This window comes from Mus caroli, unplaced genomic scaffold (assembly GCF_978045245.1).
Source record: "Mus caroli unplaced genomic scaffold, Mus_caroli_1 scaffold_1, whole genome shotgun sequence".
Taxonomy (NCBI): Eukaryota; Metazoa; Chordata; class Mammalia; order Rodentia; family Muridae; genus Mus; species Mus caroli.
The window spans coordinates 190,096,015-190,111,753 of record NW_028227256.1 but is presented as its reverse complement, the minus strand read 5'-3'; the positions used below and the strand labels follow the sequence as shown (position 1 = coordinate 190,111,753).

At 43.3% G+C, this 15,739-nt stretch overlaps 1 protein-coding gene and 1 long non-coding RNA gene across 5 annotated transcripts in view; both read right to left on the bottom strand.

The window, feature by feature from the left end:
• Nucleotides 1–15,739, bottom strand: part of Kcnh1 (potassium voltage-gated channel subfamily H member 1) — a 308,814-nt gene that overhangs the window by 183,741 nt on the left and 109,334 nt on the right. The window lies entirely within an intron of this gene.
• LOC110292838 (uncharacterized) lies at nucleotides 4,339–5,890 on the bottom strand. The gene is made up of 4 exons (XR_002377751.3): nucleotides 5,743–5,890; nucleotides 5,199–5,426; nucleotides 4,592–4,776; nucleotides 4,339–4,498 (listed from the first exon to the last, which is right to left on the bottom strand). It is a non-coding gene; the product is annotated as an uncharacterized LOC110292838 (long non-coding RNA).

Sequence of the window (15,739 nt, the reverse complement as noted above, 5' to 3'; positions counted from 1 at the left end):
TCTGTCTTTGTTTCTCTGTCTCTGTCTCTTCGATTCTGTCTGTCTCTATTTCTCTATCTCTCTGTGTCTCTCTATCTCTGTCACTGTCTCTCTGTATCTCTCTTCTCTATCTCTCTGTCTCTATCTCTCTGTCTGTTTCTCTCTGTCTGTTTCTCTCTGTCTGTTTCTCTCTGTCTGTCTCTCTGTGTCTGTGTCTCTGTCTCTCTTTCTCTCTCCCCTACCTCCCAGCTCATGTTGATCACCATTGAGCCTTTTGAACATAATACACATAGCTTGTACACATTTTCCTAACTCTGGACTTGGCTTGAGGAGACATGAATTTTTACTTAGCTGTGTTGCTGAGGTAACCAGCCTGCTGGTTCTCTGTGTGTGGTAACAGCCCCCTGTGTGGCTGCTCCGTGCGGATGGAGACAGCCTGAGGGTCACTGTTTGGCTTAGTTATCTGGCCTCTTACTAATACTTCTCAGGACTTCTTTAAAATGTCCTTGTGGTACTTGTGCTCCTATTCATACATTTGCAAGAACATTTTCCACGTAACCTGCCTTTTCATTTTCCTTATGCTGTCTTTTCAGAATGAAAATTGTTATTTTAATTCCCAATTTTAACATGGTTAAATCAAACCCTTGTGGTTTTCTCCTTTGGAAATCGCCAGCATATCTGAAAGACGTGGCAGTTTAACGTCATCTAAACTTAAAAGTTTTGTCTTCCGTGTTTGCCAAGAATTTACCTGGCATTTTTACTTTTGTGTGTGGTAAGACAGAACCATTAGCATTTACTGTGTGAGCAGTGTGCATGCCACAAAGGCCTGCTAAGTGAGCCCCCCTTCCACAGTAGCCCTCACTGCCACCTTTCCCTTTTGGTGTGTCAGGTTTGTGAGTCATCTCCAGGGAAGCCTCAAACTCTCTGCACATCCAAGGATGGCTGTGAGCTCCCAATGCTGTTACTTCTACCTCCCAGGATTACAGGCGTGCACTACCACACCTGGCTGGTGCTGGGGAGGTAACTTGGCTGTCAGAATGCAAAATCCTAGGCTCTGTCCCCGCACAGCCATCTCCATTCTCTCTGATTGTGTGTGTGTGTGTCTGTCTGTCTGTCTGTCTGTCTGCCTGTCTCCCATCACCCCATCCAGGGTTTTATCCTACATCATCAGCACAGTACCTGCAAACCAAGCTGTCCTGATGACTCTCGTAACTGCGGGAGGAAACCTTCCCATATCATTTTTCTCCTTTAGCATCTTCCTTCCCACCATTGTTTAGTATGTTCATTCATTTCCTTGCACTGTGCCCAGTTAGTACTTTTAGTAAAGTCTAGACTTTAAGCAGGGACAGTAAACATCATTGTCATCTTCCCAATTCATTTTATAAATGTTTCTAAAATATCCCTCATTAAAATAATGTCTTCAGAGATTTCTGGGTACATATTGATCTTTATCAAATTAAAGGCACCCTTCTATCCCAATTTGCTAAATTTTCTTAGTTAAGGAAGGATATTGACTTTTAATAAAGTGGCTTTTCTAAATTGTGAGATAATCATCCAGATTGCCTACTTTCACTTTTACTGTAATAAATTCTATTTCTGCATTTTCTAATATTGAAACCCCCATGTATTATTGGAACAAAGCAACTGAATCTAGACGCTTGACTTCTGTGCTGCAGCCTTCCCAACCCCTTGTTTGGTCACAAATTCCATCTGTTTGTCTTCCTATAGCAGCTAACCTGTGTACTTTTTTGGGTTTTTTGTTTGTTTGTTTGTTTTGAGTTCATTGGACTTACAGCATGGATTTATTCTGTGTGTTCTGTTTCTATTCTCTGAAAAAGTTCATATAAAACCACAGTGATGCTGTGCAGGCCACTGGGGAAATACAGTCATTAACAGTACCATCCAGCAGTGACCTGTAAATACCGCAAAACCCACCCAGGAAAGATGAGTAGGTAGGCAATACTGGAATGATCATTATGGGTAACCATATGAGGTAACCATATGAGGTAACCAAATGGGGTAACCAAGTGGGGTAGCCATATAGGGTAATCATACAGGGTAACCATACAGGGTAACCATATGGGTTAGTCATATGCAGTTACCATATAGGGTAACCATATGGAGTAACCATATGGGTTACCAAATTTCTTTGTGAGGCCAAGACTGGAATAAATACTTTACAGGTTGAAATAAGACCAAAACAGGAAACGTACTTTGCAGGATAAGAGTTCTGTTTGTAGTTAAAACAGTTTCTTTCCTGCTAAGAGCTGGCTGTGAGATAAGTCCATTGGTCCTGTGTCGGGTCCCTACTAATTAAGGCCTCTATTTAAGATCAAGAGTAAAGTTCCTGGTCCATGATGCATGTCCTTGCATTTGTTCCTCCCGTTTCATTGTATCTTTTTAACAATGAACAACTATCAACTCTCTCACCCAAGGTGAATACCTTATCTTTAGGGAAGACCTCCAGTGCCCAGCCTAGAATGCATTCCAGCATGGCTCACTTTGATCTGAACTCACTCCTTCTCAGGAGTAACACTCTCTGATTGGATCCCAGGCTTGCTCCACAGGAGGGAAGTCATGCCTGGTACTGGAGACCAGGCCAAAAGCCCATGGCTAAGGACCGTGTATGCCTTGCCAGTGGGCTAGGGACTCTAAATAGATGTGTCATCAAACTGCCTTCTAAATACTTGTTTATATTTATACTCATAGATTAGTTCTGCCAGAGAAATTTCTTTTTACAGTGCATAGCAGTTTAATGCAGAGGCTCATGACTGGTCAAAACACTGAAAATAAGGGACTATAAGTGCTCAGCCCTAGGTGGGACATCTGAATCACACACACACACACACACACACACGCACACAGAGAGAGAGAGAGAGAGAGAGAGAGAGAGAGAGAGAGAGAGAGAGAGAGAGAGAGAGAGAGGTGTAGAAGGGCAGGGAGAGGAAAGGGAGAGGGAGGAAGAGGGGAAAAGGGAGGGAAGAATAGGGAAGGAGGGGAGGAAGGAGAAGGAGGAGAGAGGAAGAAAGAGAGGGAGGAGGAGGGGAGGAGAAGAGAGGGAGGGGAAGGGGGAGGAGGAGGGAGAGGGAGAGGGAGAGGGAGAGAAATTATGCTCTGGAAACATTGCAGAAGAGAGGACAGAAAGAAGGTAAGAGCAAGAATATGAGGCCCGTATAAATGTTGCCTTCTGGATATGATGTGGCCCCAGCAATCATGATTTGCTATAGCTATGGTCATCTGGACAAAATCAAGTCAACAAGATCAGTCGGCATTCCAGCAGGCTACAAAGGGGAAAGGAGAAGAAGGCATGGAAGGGAGAAGGGAGAAGGGATGTGTTGGGGGGATGTCTAGGAGGAGCTAAGTGTAGACAGGATGAAGATAAATTATCAAAGAATAAATGAAGCACATTTTTTAAGACACAGACCAGTTATAAATATATGTATTGTAAATGTGGTAAATGTTTAATATAGGCTCTGCCACATAGTTACCTGGCAATAGCCAGGTATGCCTGACTCACTATAAAAGGGGCTGCTTGTCCCGCTCCTTGCTCTCTTGCCTCTCTTGCCCTTTTGCCCTCTTCTCCCCTGGCTCCTGCCCCCTTATCTTCTTCCCCTCCTCCCCACTGCCCTCCCCCTCTCTCCACATGCTCATGGCCAGCCTCTACTCCTCTTCCTCTTCCTTCTTCTCTGTCTCTCTCTGTCTCTGTCTCTCTCTTCTCCCGACCCCTTGCCCTGAATAAACTCTCCTCTGTATTATACTGTCATTAGTACCTCTCGGAGAAGGGGTGCCTCAGCATGGGCCTGCAGAGGCCCCTCGCCCACACTGTACTGTACCTTTACCAAACATATTCCTTCCCTTTTCCCATCTTTTTATAAAACACAACATTGGTGCTGAAACAGTGCTCGTATGTTATTAGAAACACGTTGAACGTGACTGACTGTGAGTGACTTTGGGACTGTTTGGATTGGGGCTTTCTCTTGTAGTTGAGTCTGTTTATTATTCCTCCTAGAAACTCCATGGCTTACACACACACACACACACACACACACACACACGGCCGCTGTCAGCCCCTTTGCCTCTTATGCTCTAAGCAACTGCTCAGTTTTCTTCTCTGTGGTTGTTTGTCCCTCTCTCTTCCTGGAACAAGCTCACTGAGATCTTATCTATCTGGAGAGCAAGTGTCGTCGAAGCCACTTATCTTGCTTTTTAATTTTTTTAGCATTTCTTTAATTTCGGCTTCCATTTTCCCTGTCTTTCCCCTCTCTTTAAGGACGGGTGCAGCTTTAACTGCCTTGCTCTCCAGCCGAAGGCTTATTTCATTATTTAAGGTCTTTATTCTCCGCTAAATAGAAGCATTTAAGGTTTTACAGTCGTCAGAGCAACAGCTTGATTCCATGAGGCTTTATTTGCGGTCTTTTCCTTGTGCTCGATGTCTCAGCCTTTTCTGACTGCCATTATTCATTGTGTGCCTGAGCCAGCTCTAGGGAGCGGTTGTTAAGTTTGTCAGAGATATTTGGAGCTGATTGTTAAACAAAAAAAATAAAATAAAGTTATATAAGCTTCAAACAGGCCTTGTCCCAAATCAAAAGTAGTAATTACCAAAGCACATTACTCTCTTTTGCATTCCAGTGTACGGTCATCCACGCTCAAGGTTGCTCCCATCTGCATCTGCATCTGCATGGTGCTCAGCTTACATAACCCTGTTTGTGTGCTTCCAGGCTGGTGTTCAAGGGAAGCCCTGTTGGGAGCCTGGGGTCAGCTACAGGACATGTAGCTATACTTCGGAGTTAGAAAATTCTATAAAACAGGACAGGTTTATTTGGTTTTCCCCTGCTCTTGGAGAGTACATTCCCCCACCCCCACCCCCAGAATAGGTTATTTCATGATTTGGAATTTTTGACAGATTTCATGTGCATCCGATTCATTGATGAGCACACAGGAACCTCTATGGGTCAAGAGAAAGCACTGAAATAACATTACCGCCTTTAAACCTTCACTTGGATGCAAGGTCGTGACCTTGCAGGTACAATCAACTATATATGCGTTGGTGGCTCATTCTTCCCATCCAGCTTCAAAGCAGATCCCCCCCCCCCACCCATCTACTTATTTTTCCCAAAACACCACCCACAAGTTCTAATAATAACAATGAGTTGTGTTTCGTGGATTACAGAGCACTTTCATATACACAGTGGTAGCTCTTAATCCTCACAAAGACCCACCCCATGCAGATGGTATCTTTAAGGGCCTCTGGGTCTTGAGTCTGGGGTCTGGGGTTTACTCTTAGCTCTTGCCAACTTGATGTTGTCCCATTGTCCTGATCCTCCTCTAAGAACCAAGCTGAGGAGTTTGCTGCTCCTTTCTATCAATTCTGTCTCTGGTGGAAGCCTCGGCACCCGGCAATGACTTTAGTTGCCCTCAGGTTACCTTTCGGATGATTTATTTATGCACTGGAATAAAAGAAAAGATGAAATCCTGCTTTTAACAAAGAAGCTGTCAAAATCGGCAAGCCAGTTTGTTTTCTGATGAAGACAATTTCTTGTAAGAAGTAGAAAAATGAGAGATTGATTTTAAAATTCATTTCTCACTGCAGGAGAAAATTATCATTAGGCGACAATCATTTCAGTTACAGAACTCTGGCTTGCCTCACTGGCTGGGCGGGGCCTGCGTACACAGGGTAAGTGAGTGTTCAAGTCAAAAAGGGCCAGAACATATGCACAGCAGCAGTGAGTCAGGGGCTTCTCCAAGCAACAGGAAAATTCTCACCCGAAATCTTAGGAAAAGCCTCCCTAAGTCTTTCTGCAGCCCTGTGGCTCAGTGTGAGGGATGGTGTGTAGCTCGCCCTGCTTATCGCCCCTCCCTTCCTGTCAGTACCAATGGGGCAAACACAGCAGCCTAACTGCTTCCACCTACATATTCCTCTGCCCTTTGACCTCTGGTACCCAGAATGCACTCTGCCTATGCTCAGAGTTCTCAAGGGTGCCCCCTCTCTGATTCTCCATTCTCCAGCAGATCTGTGTGATTCTCCTGTCTACCCTTTAGCCCACTGCTCTGCAGACTTCCACACAGCAGTTCATTGCGAAGCCAGCTAGATGGCTCAGTGGATAAGGGCACTTTGCTGCTAAGCCCAATGAGCTACGTTCAAGCCACACAGCCTACACGGTGGAAAAAAGAGAACTAAATCCCTTTAAATTGTTCTCTGACCTCCACATATGACAATATGGGCCACACACACATCGATACGTACAAATATATATTTAATACAAATATATAAATATTGATATATATATCTGGGTCAAGCATATTCAAACCATGACATTCCACTCCCTGTCCCCCATAGGCTTGTTCAAACACATGAGTCTATGGGGGCCATATCTAGCCATAGCATAATAAAAGCACATTTAGTACAACTTACAAAGTCCCCATAGTCTATAACAATAGCAGCAATGTTTAAAGTCCAAAGTTCTAAGTCTCTTCTGAGATCCATCCAGTCACTTAACTGTAATCCCTCAAAGCAAGAAAGGAAACTAGCTGGGAAAACTCCAAACTCTGCATCTCAATGTCTGATGTTAAAGCAGTTTCATATCTCCAACTCCTTTTTCATCTTTGTTGACTGCAATGAACGTCTTTTCCTGAGCTGTTTCCACTTCCTGTTAGCAACATTCCTCAGGAGATATCCTGTGCCTCTGGCATCTCAAACATCTTGTGGTCTCCAAGGCAACTTCAATGTTACAGTTTCTTGTGTCAATGTCTGGGATCCACACTTGACCTTCTAGGCTCCTCCAAAGGGCTGGTGTCACTTCTCCAGCTCTGCCCTCTGTACCACTCTAAGCTCAGGTTGATCCACTCCACTGCCGCTGCTGTTCTTGGTGATCAGCCCATGGTACTGGCATCTCTAATAAGCTAGGGTCTTCTGCAGCAACTAGTCTTCACCAATAGCCTCTCATAGGCTCTCTTCATGGTGCCAAACTTCAACTCCTTTGCATGACCCCTACAGTCCTGGGCCAGCAACTGCAACTGGGGCTCCTTCACCAATGGCCTTCCATGGCCTCTCACAGTGCCAAGCCTCAACTATTCTTCATGTTGCCTTCATGCCTTCAAAAGCAGTACCACCTGGATGACTCTTACACAGCACCAAGTATAGCTGCAGCACGAAGTACAACCTTAGCTATCTCTAGAACACAGCTTCTTTGTCCTCTTAGTAAACACTTCCCACAGGATTTCACCTCAATGATGCTGGTCTCTTCTTAATCACTGCTAATTTCTTAGCTCCAGCTAACCAGCATCATTTGTCCCAGTAGTCCCTTTTATTTTTCACTCTAGAGCCAGAGCCATATAACTGAAGCTGCTGTATTCTATTGCTTGCTGGGGCTGGAACATGGCCCTCTTATTCTATTATGAGCTTCTTGTTTTCCAACTCCCTCACTGCCTAAGCTCGGCTTTCCTGCTGGAACTTGCTCTGTAGATTGATCTTGTACTCAGAGATTTGCAGGGCTCTGTCTCCTGTAATGCTGGGATTAAAGATAAGTACCACTATGCCTAGATTTGAGCTTTTATTCACCTAGAACTTGCTCTGTCCCAGGGTGTTGCAGGTCCTCCCAGCCAGTGGCGACATGAACGACACTGGCACCAAGTCACACAGCAACTTTGCTTTGGGCTTTTTCTTTTACAGCTCCCTTCCCCAGCAGCTTCTTCTTAGGGCAAGGGCTAAACTACTCCTATTCTACTTCTCTTACTCTACTTCTACTCACGGCATGGGCTAAAACTCCTCACTACTCTACTTCTGGCTTCTACCTAGGGCAAGGCTAAAAAACAACTCCCCTCACTACTCGAGACTCCTCCCCTTCTAGCTCCACCCCACCTCATCCAATCAGAAGTCACACACGCTCCAGGCACAAGCTTAGGTCGTTCACAGATAGGCTGACAGGTCTAGATCACAGGAACTGTCCAGCCTGGCAGGTAGCCCACGCATGCAGCCTCACTGTGCATGCTCAGGCAAGGCAGTAAACAAGTGGGTTTCACGGGGCCTGTGGCGGCACCCGCTTCCCACACCAGGGTGGCTTTGAACTCAGAGATCTGCTTGGCTTTATCTCCTGGAATTAAAGGTGTGTACCACACCATGCCTGGATCTAAATTTACCTAGGTAGGATCTTGCCCCAAAGTCTCACTCCCTTAATCTGCTATCTCCTAGAACACAGGATTTGGCTCCATTTCACTTCCTGGTGCACCTCTAATACTCAAACCATATATTTTTTATATTCTTTTCCTTTGTAAGCTTGCTACGTTTGTTCAAAATGATCTTCATGAGACTTAGTCAGAGAACAAAGACTCTGCTAGGCTTTTTTGAGACTTCCTTCATCGGTGCAATTAACATAAATCTCTGTAACTTAACCTCAGGTAGACGCTTAAAACAAGGGCAAAAGGCAGCCACATTCTTCACCAAAATGCTACAAAAGCAGTCTCTAGGCCACATACTCAAATTCTTTTCCACTGAACCGTCTTGAGCTAGGTCTGCACTCTCAGTAACAAAGTCTTCCATATTAATGGAAGGAATAGAATAGCCCATTAAGCCCCATTTAAAGCATTTCACTGCTTTCCAAAACCAAATTCCCCAAATTCACATTCTTCCAAACAAAAGTATGGTCAGACCTATCACAGCAATACCTGACTCCTGGTACCAATTTCTGTCTTAGTTAGGGTTTTACTGCTGTGAAGAGACACCATGACCAATGCAAGTCTTATAAAAGATAACATTTTGGGGCTGGCTTACAGGTTCAGAGGTCCAGTCCAGTATCATTGAGGCAGGGACATGGCAGAATCCAGGCAGGTATGGTGCAGGAGAAGCTGAGAGTTCTACATCTTCATCTGAAGGCTGCTAATGGAAGACTGACTTCTAGGCAGCTAGGGTGAGAGTCTTATGCCCATGGTAACACACCTACTCCAACAAGGCCACACCTCCAAATAGTACCATTCCCTGGGCCAAGCATATTCAAAGCATAACAAATATATATATATATATATATATATATATATATAATTTAAAATCTTATTTCATTCTGACATTTGACTATTTCAACCTTACTCAGCCCACTTAAAAAGTGACACATTCATGCTAAATAGTAGGTGTAAAGCTGGGTTACCTTCTAAGGCCAGTCTTCCTGCCTGCAGTCTCCTCCTGTCAATGGAGTCAGCAGTCTCCTCTCAGCCTTAAATCAATCAACTGCCAACACCTGTCAACTAAACTACAAAATAAAATTCTTAGCTGGGTATGGTGACACAGTCTCGACATCTAGTCTACTTTGGAGGCTGACGTAGGAGGTTTTCAAGTTCAAAGCTTGCCTGAGCCATAGTGTGAGACCCTGCCTCTCTCTGTCTCAAAGTAATTTTTTTTTATTACAAAGAGGGATGAATACATAGTTCAACAGTAGAACACTTGCCTAGCAGATGGGAAACCCTGGGTTATATACTCAGTACCACCACCAAATACACACACACACACACACACACAGAGAGAGAGAGAGAGAGAGAGAGAGAGAGAGAGAGAGAGAGAGAGAGAGAGAGAGAGTGAGTTCATTAACTGGGCCAAAACCAAGAGGTTGGCTAGATCACAGATCTAGGGGAGCCTAGTACTATTTATTATTCTGATAAATGTTCACAGTAATAAAGTGCCCCCTAAGTTCTTATCTTTCTATATAAAGGTTAGAGCCCCTCTCATTCCTCCTGCAAGAAGCTGTGTTGTGCAAAGGTGACTAATACACAGAGTTACAAGTGGTCAAATGCAGAGAATACTAGGCTGTGGTGTGCTCAGCCCTAAATGAGATGTCTACACCATACTTCCTACACCCAATGAGCAGGGATCACCCACCACAAGGTTTCACCCCTTCAAAGAACTACAACCAATTAATGGTTGTGAGAGAGGAAGAACCTATGCTCTCTGGGGACAAGACCCAGGTTAGCCAAGAGGTCAGCCCTAAATACATCAACACTAAATGACCTCAGCAGGTTGTTATTTATAAATTTATATGCAACAGTTATATTAAAGAATAGGAGGCCATGAACGGAGGAGTGTGTCTGTGTTTCTGGGTGTGGGTGGAGGAAGAAGAATTGGGAAGATGATAGAGTACTCACATATGAAATTCTTTAAAAATTAATCTCCGTGTGACTAGGAGAAGGGATCACAAAGCCCTGCCCCTAACAAAGGAGCTATTGGCACCTGATGGCTACTAGGAAGCAACAGTAAGTTTCCTTCCGGATACAGCCCCTGAGTAGATGGCCCTTCACCCGCACACATACAGACAGCTTAAGTGGACTTGGAGGAGGGGGAGGAGAAGGGGAGACTATCAAATATCGACTTAGGGGAAAGTGGCAGGAGACACGGGGAAGAATGGAAAGGAAAATTGGGGATAGATTTGATCAAAACATAACATCCATGAATGAAATTTTCAACCGAAAAGAAACTAAGTCTAACAATGGACAGATGGGGCCTCAATAAATTAAGTCTCCTGTTCAGAAAAGTCCCATCTATCCACCATTCTTCCTTCCTATGCCTACTTAAATGACTTTAAAACTATTTCTTCCTCTGAGAATCTTATTTATTTTACAATAACACTGTCTCAGCGAGAATAATGGGATTTTTAACAGGTGGGAAAAAAAAAACAGCCATAATTGTGTTAACCTCCCAGTTAATTTTCCTTCCAGTGCAGCCCCACTGTGCACTTTTACAGAGTTTAATTACAGCAAGTATTTTTAAACCTGCTTTTCTATGAATATGAAAACATTACATGAGTTCTTCCAGAACCCTAGCCTCTCGGGGTATTTTAAAATAGAAACATCACATTTCATCTAATGACACATTAACTGTGAAATTATTGGGTAGCTGTTTACACATGTAAAGATGTGTGAGGGGCATTCCACGTGTGTTTTCTTCCTTTGAATTATTTCCAAGTGAATGTCTTAAGGAGTGGAATTAAATCCAGGTGTTTATAGTAATATATTTGTCTTATAATGGTGGTAGAATATTTATTTTCCCTAAAATTAGTAACACCTTCCAAAACTGTGAGCTTGCCAGTTGCACCATGACCTCTCCAGAAAGGAATTCTACATGGGGACAGTGTGAGTTACACGGGTCTCTCTCCCCTCTCTGTGATCGGAGGAGTACAGCATCCCTGCCATTGCTCACCATCCTGAGCCTGAATGTTCCTGCCTCACAGTTACATTTATTCAGAATAAGGAAGTTGCCTGTGTTCTTCAGAATTTTGTTTATCCTGAGTAGTAGGATTATTAAGTGCTTTTTTTTTACACCCATTGAGACAGTTGTGTGAATTTTGCCCTTTATTAACATGGTGGATTACATTAATTAATTTGGAGGATGTTAAATCTGCTACACATTTCTTGGGTAAATCCTTTGGGTCATGGTGAATAACTCTTTTTACATGTTACAGATTTGGTTTGCTAATATCTTTGTCATTAAGGAGCTTGTGTCATTGTCCATAAGAGATATTAATTTGTTTCATGTTCCCATGACAAAGAGAATGGTTTAGATACTATGTTCCTGGTTGGGATGCTAGCTTCCTGGTTAGGATACTATGTTCCTGACTTAGATACTCTCTTCCTGACTGGAATATGATTTTCCTGATTGAAATACTATCTCCCTGGCTGGGATACTATCTTGTCATTGGGATATTGTCTCCCTGATTGGGAATACTAGCTTCCTGGTTTGGATACTATCTTCCTGATTGGGATACTATCTTTCTAGTTAGAATGCTAGCTTCCTGGCTAGGATGCTAGTTTTCTGATTTGGACACTAAGTTCCTGGTTTGGATACTAGCCTCCTGGTTGGGATGCTAGCTTCTTCATTTGGACACTAGCTTAGTGGTTTAGATCCTAGCTTCTTGGTTTGAATTCTTTATAGAGTGATGACATGACTTCTCTATAGTATGGTAAAGGGGAAGGCTTTTGTTGTATATATGATAGAGAGAACAGCCAGAGGCATTTGGAAGACTCCAGAGAGAGAAACTAGGCTGAACATGGCCAGCAGACTAGACATCATCAGAGCTGTCTGCCAGAGAGAAGAGAATACTAGGGGATCGAGACTATGCAAACCATGGTGAAAATCAGGGCAGATTATGGGGAGGAAAGAGGAAGGGCATAGTGAGAGCAGCAGGGTTATAAGGAAAATGAGTAGCTACAGGGAGGGAAAGCCTCTGGGCTGCTGGCCTTTAGAATACAGGAGGAGATGAGAAGGGCTGGAAGACATGGACATTGAAATGTGTACCAGGTGCCTGTGATACTGAGGGATCCTGGAGGCCTGTGTGTGCTTTGATGTACTGATAGACACCACACAGTAGCCATATGTCCCTTCTGCCAGAGGTAAGGGAAATTGTTCTTTTTGACAGATGTGAAGTTCCTGAGGAGTGTTGACTTTTCTATAACCACCAGAAATCATTCTGTAGCCCCAGTTCAGTATTTGGGGTCTGGGGAATTGGACTTTCCTTTGTCCCTGACAGAAACCGGCTTGCTGGTTGGAATTGTTCTTTTCCTTCTGTCTTTCATTTTGGTTCTATGATATTTTTGTCATAGGCAGCAAATCTACATATCCTATATATCAGCATTACATTATATTAATCATAGCTTTACTGAGTTTATGTGTTTTAAAGAAATTAAAAGAAATGATAAAATGATATGCATAAACATCTTTCTTTTTAAATCAGGATATTGTCCATTTTGAAGCCCTAATTTTTTAAAAATTTTATTTTATTTTTATTTATTTTTTATTTTTATTCTTCTGTTTTTTGAAGAAACCCCATTTTATGTGAGACCAGGGGCTAATCTCTAATTCCAGGAAGAAAATCACAAAGTCTACCTGAGAAACCATCCTATGACAATCCCTCCCAGGGGCTGGTGAGATGGCTCAGTGGGTAAGAGCACCCGACTGCTCTTCCGAAGGTCCAGAGTTCAAATCCCAGCAACCACATGGTGGCTCACAACCACCCGAAATGAGATCTGACGCCCTCTTCTGGTGTGTCTGAAGATAGATAGCTACAGTGTACTTACATATAATAAATAAATAAATTAAAAAAAAAAACTAAAAACAAGACAATCCCTCCCACCCCACTTAGCAACAGCCAGGCTACAATAGCAGGACCAAGGTTCATAGAGTTAACCTAAGACATCCTGTAACCAATAAATAGCCTGACCATCCTGTTTGTCAAGTTGTTCCTGTAGATTATACCAGAAATGTAGTTTTTAAAATATTAACTTGCTGACCCATATGGAAATTCCCCAAGTTTGTTGTAGCCACAATAAAAACCCTGCACCCCTAGTCTTGGGGTTCTCACTCTGACCCATGGGGATGGTGAGAGTCTGAGAGACCTTGCTTAAGAGCTTGTCATGAAAGGCCCTTGTGTGTTTGCATCAGAATTGGCTCCTTGGTAGTCTTTGGGGTCCCTGAGACTTGGGCATAACACTATGCATGCATGTGTGTATGTGTGTGTGTGTGTGTGTGTGTGTGTGTGTGTGTGTGTGTGAATGCCATGTGTATGTAGGTGCCCACAAGGATCAGAAAAAGGTATCAGATCTCTAAGTGCCAGAGTTATAGGTAGTTCTAAGCCTCGTGACACCAGGGCTGGGAATTGAACTAGGGTCTTCCAGAAGAGCAGTAGGGTAGTCAGCCCTCTCACAGCCCCCCTCATGCTTTCCTAGGGGTTGAGAGACCTGGTAATTTCCTTTAATCCTGAAGGACTGTGGCTGGTGCATCTCACAGGCCTGTGTGCTGGCAGCAGTTCAGCCTTTCCCAGATATGGCTCTGTGCACCACTTATTAGCATCCGACTGTTTCCTGTCCCCTTCACTGCAGAGGACCCATCAGCTTTCACTTGAATCAACAAGCCTGTTCATTACTTTCTCTGCAGCTTCCAACATTTTTACATTGCCTTCTGGTCTTTGGATATCTCTTCAAGCTTCCCTTTGTTCCTCAGATTATAGTATTTCTAGCCATCTTTCTTCAAACTCAATTATTCTGCCTTCTGCCATGTTTCCTGGCTTACCCTGCCCCCTCTTTAATTCTTTTAACATAGTTGCATGTGGCACTTTGAACATGTGTACCATGTGTTGATGTCTTGATCTTCTACGGATCTGAGGATACTGAGAAGCTATTTCTAATGGACTGTCTGATCCCTGGGAGCCTTAGCGTGTGTGGTAGAAGTGGATATTAAAGACACTCAGCCATGCACCCTTCTCCATGCAGTCCTTCTTTGAACTGGTGTTGTGCATCTGTTTGATAAGAAGGTAGCTAAATTTGAAAAGCCCATCTCTCCTCTTAAATATGTGCAACTGTGACACTTCTTCTGACCTTTTTAAAAAACATATTTGTCTTTCTTTTCATTTTTAGCCTGGACTCACTCTTAAGACTACACATATTGATGATTAGCCTTGATTGGGAGAAATGTGTAATCTATGATTTCACTGGCATCCCTCCTCTGCCGATGCACAGGTCTGAGGATGGGAGGCTGTACTCGAACTTCATGAAAGGTTCTGAGAGCACCTGCAAACATCATCAAGACAGTGGGGTCCCTCTGAAGCCTCTGCTGACTTCTCTAGTCATGTCCACAGCTCATCCATTCACCCTGTCACAGTCTATGCTGAGGTGGACATCAGAAGCTATTTCAAATCCAGCTGAGTCAGCACAAGACCTGCACCCAGCCTCCTCTTCCTTGGCACAGTCTTGATGCCAACAGAGCTGTAGGGAAGGAGCTGTGGTAAGCACTCAGGCCACCAGAAGTGCTCTGGGCTGTTGCTGTTGTTGCTGCTTCTGCTTCTGCTGTTGCTGCTGCTGCTGCTGCTGTCTGCTCGCTCGCTCGCTTGCTTGCTTGCTTGCTTGCTTGCTTGCTTGCTTGCTGGAGTTGCACTATATAGCACTGGCAGGTCTAGAACTTGTTATATTGCCCAGACAGGTCTTGACCTCAGAGATCTGCCTGCCTCTGCTTCCAGTGTGCTGGGATTAAAGGCTTTGCTACCATTTTCTTTCTGATGTTTGTTTTTGTGACAGTGTTACTCTGCAGCCTGACCTGGCCCTCAACCAGTGGCAACTCCCCTGCCACATAACCTCAAGTGAGGGTTGCCCTTTAGGGAGGATTTGTCATCTTTAATGAGCCTTGCCCAACCTACATTTGAAATTCTACTAATGTTTCAATATTTTTAGTTACTGGTAAGGTTAGACATCTTGTTATAAGCATTCTTCCCCTTAGTGAGTACTCTATTCTTTTTTTAATCTATAGATTTTGATATGTCTCTCATCTCTATATATATGCTCTAGATATCAAATTATTATCTATATGTTTAGCATTTTAAGCTCCATTATTTTTCTCATTTTATACTTTTTTTTTCCCTCAGAGCTTCTTTTTGGTTTTCAGCACTAGGATTTTTTTTTTTAGTCCTGAAGTCAGAGAAAATCTACATTTATTTGCAACTATAACCAGTTAAAAATAACTTCTGATTCCCCAATTTCTTCTCTCTAGCCTATTCTTTACATATACAGAGAAATGACATTTATCTGGTGCTAAGTGAGTTAAATCAGCTCCAACAAGAAGTGAACTGAAAGGAGCAGTAAACTCACTGGCAGAATCCAAATTTTCAAATGTAATGTAATTCCATTATATCTGTTGTGGTATTTGTAGCTTTGTAAAGGCTAGTATCAACAGGTTCTGACAGAATATTTAACAAATGAGGGTGTGTATAACTTAGCACAATTTCTAGCATTTCAAAAG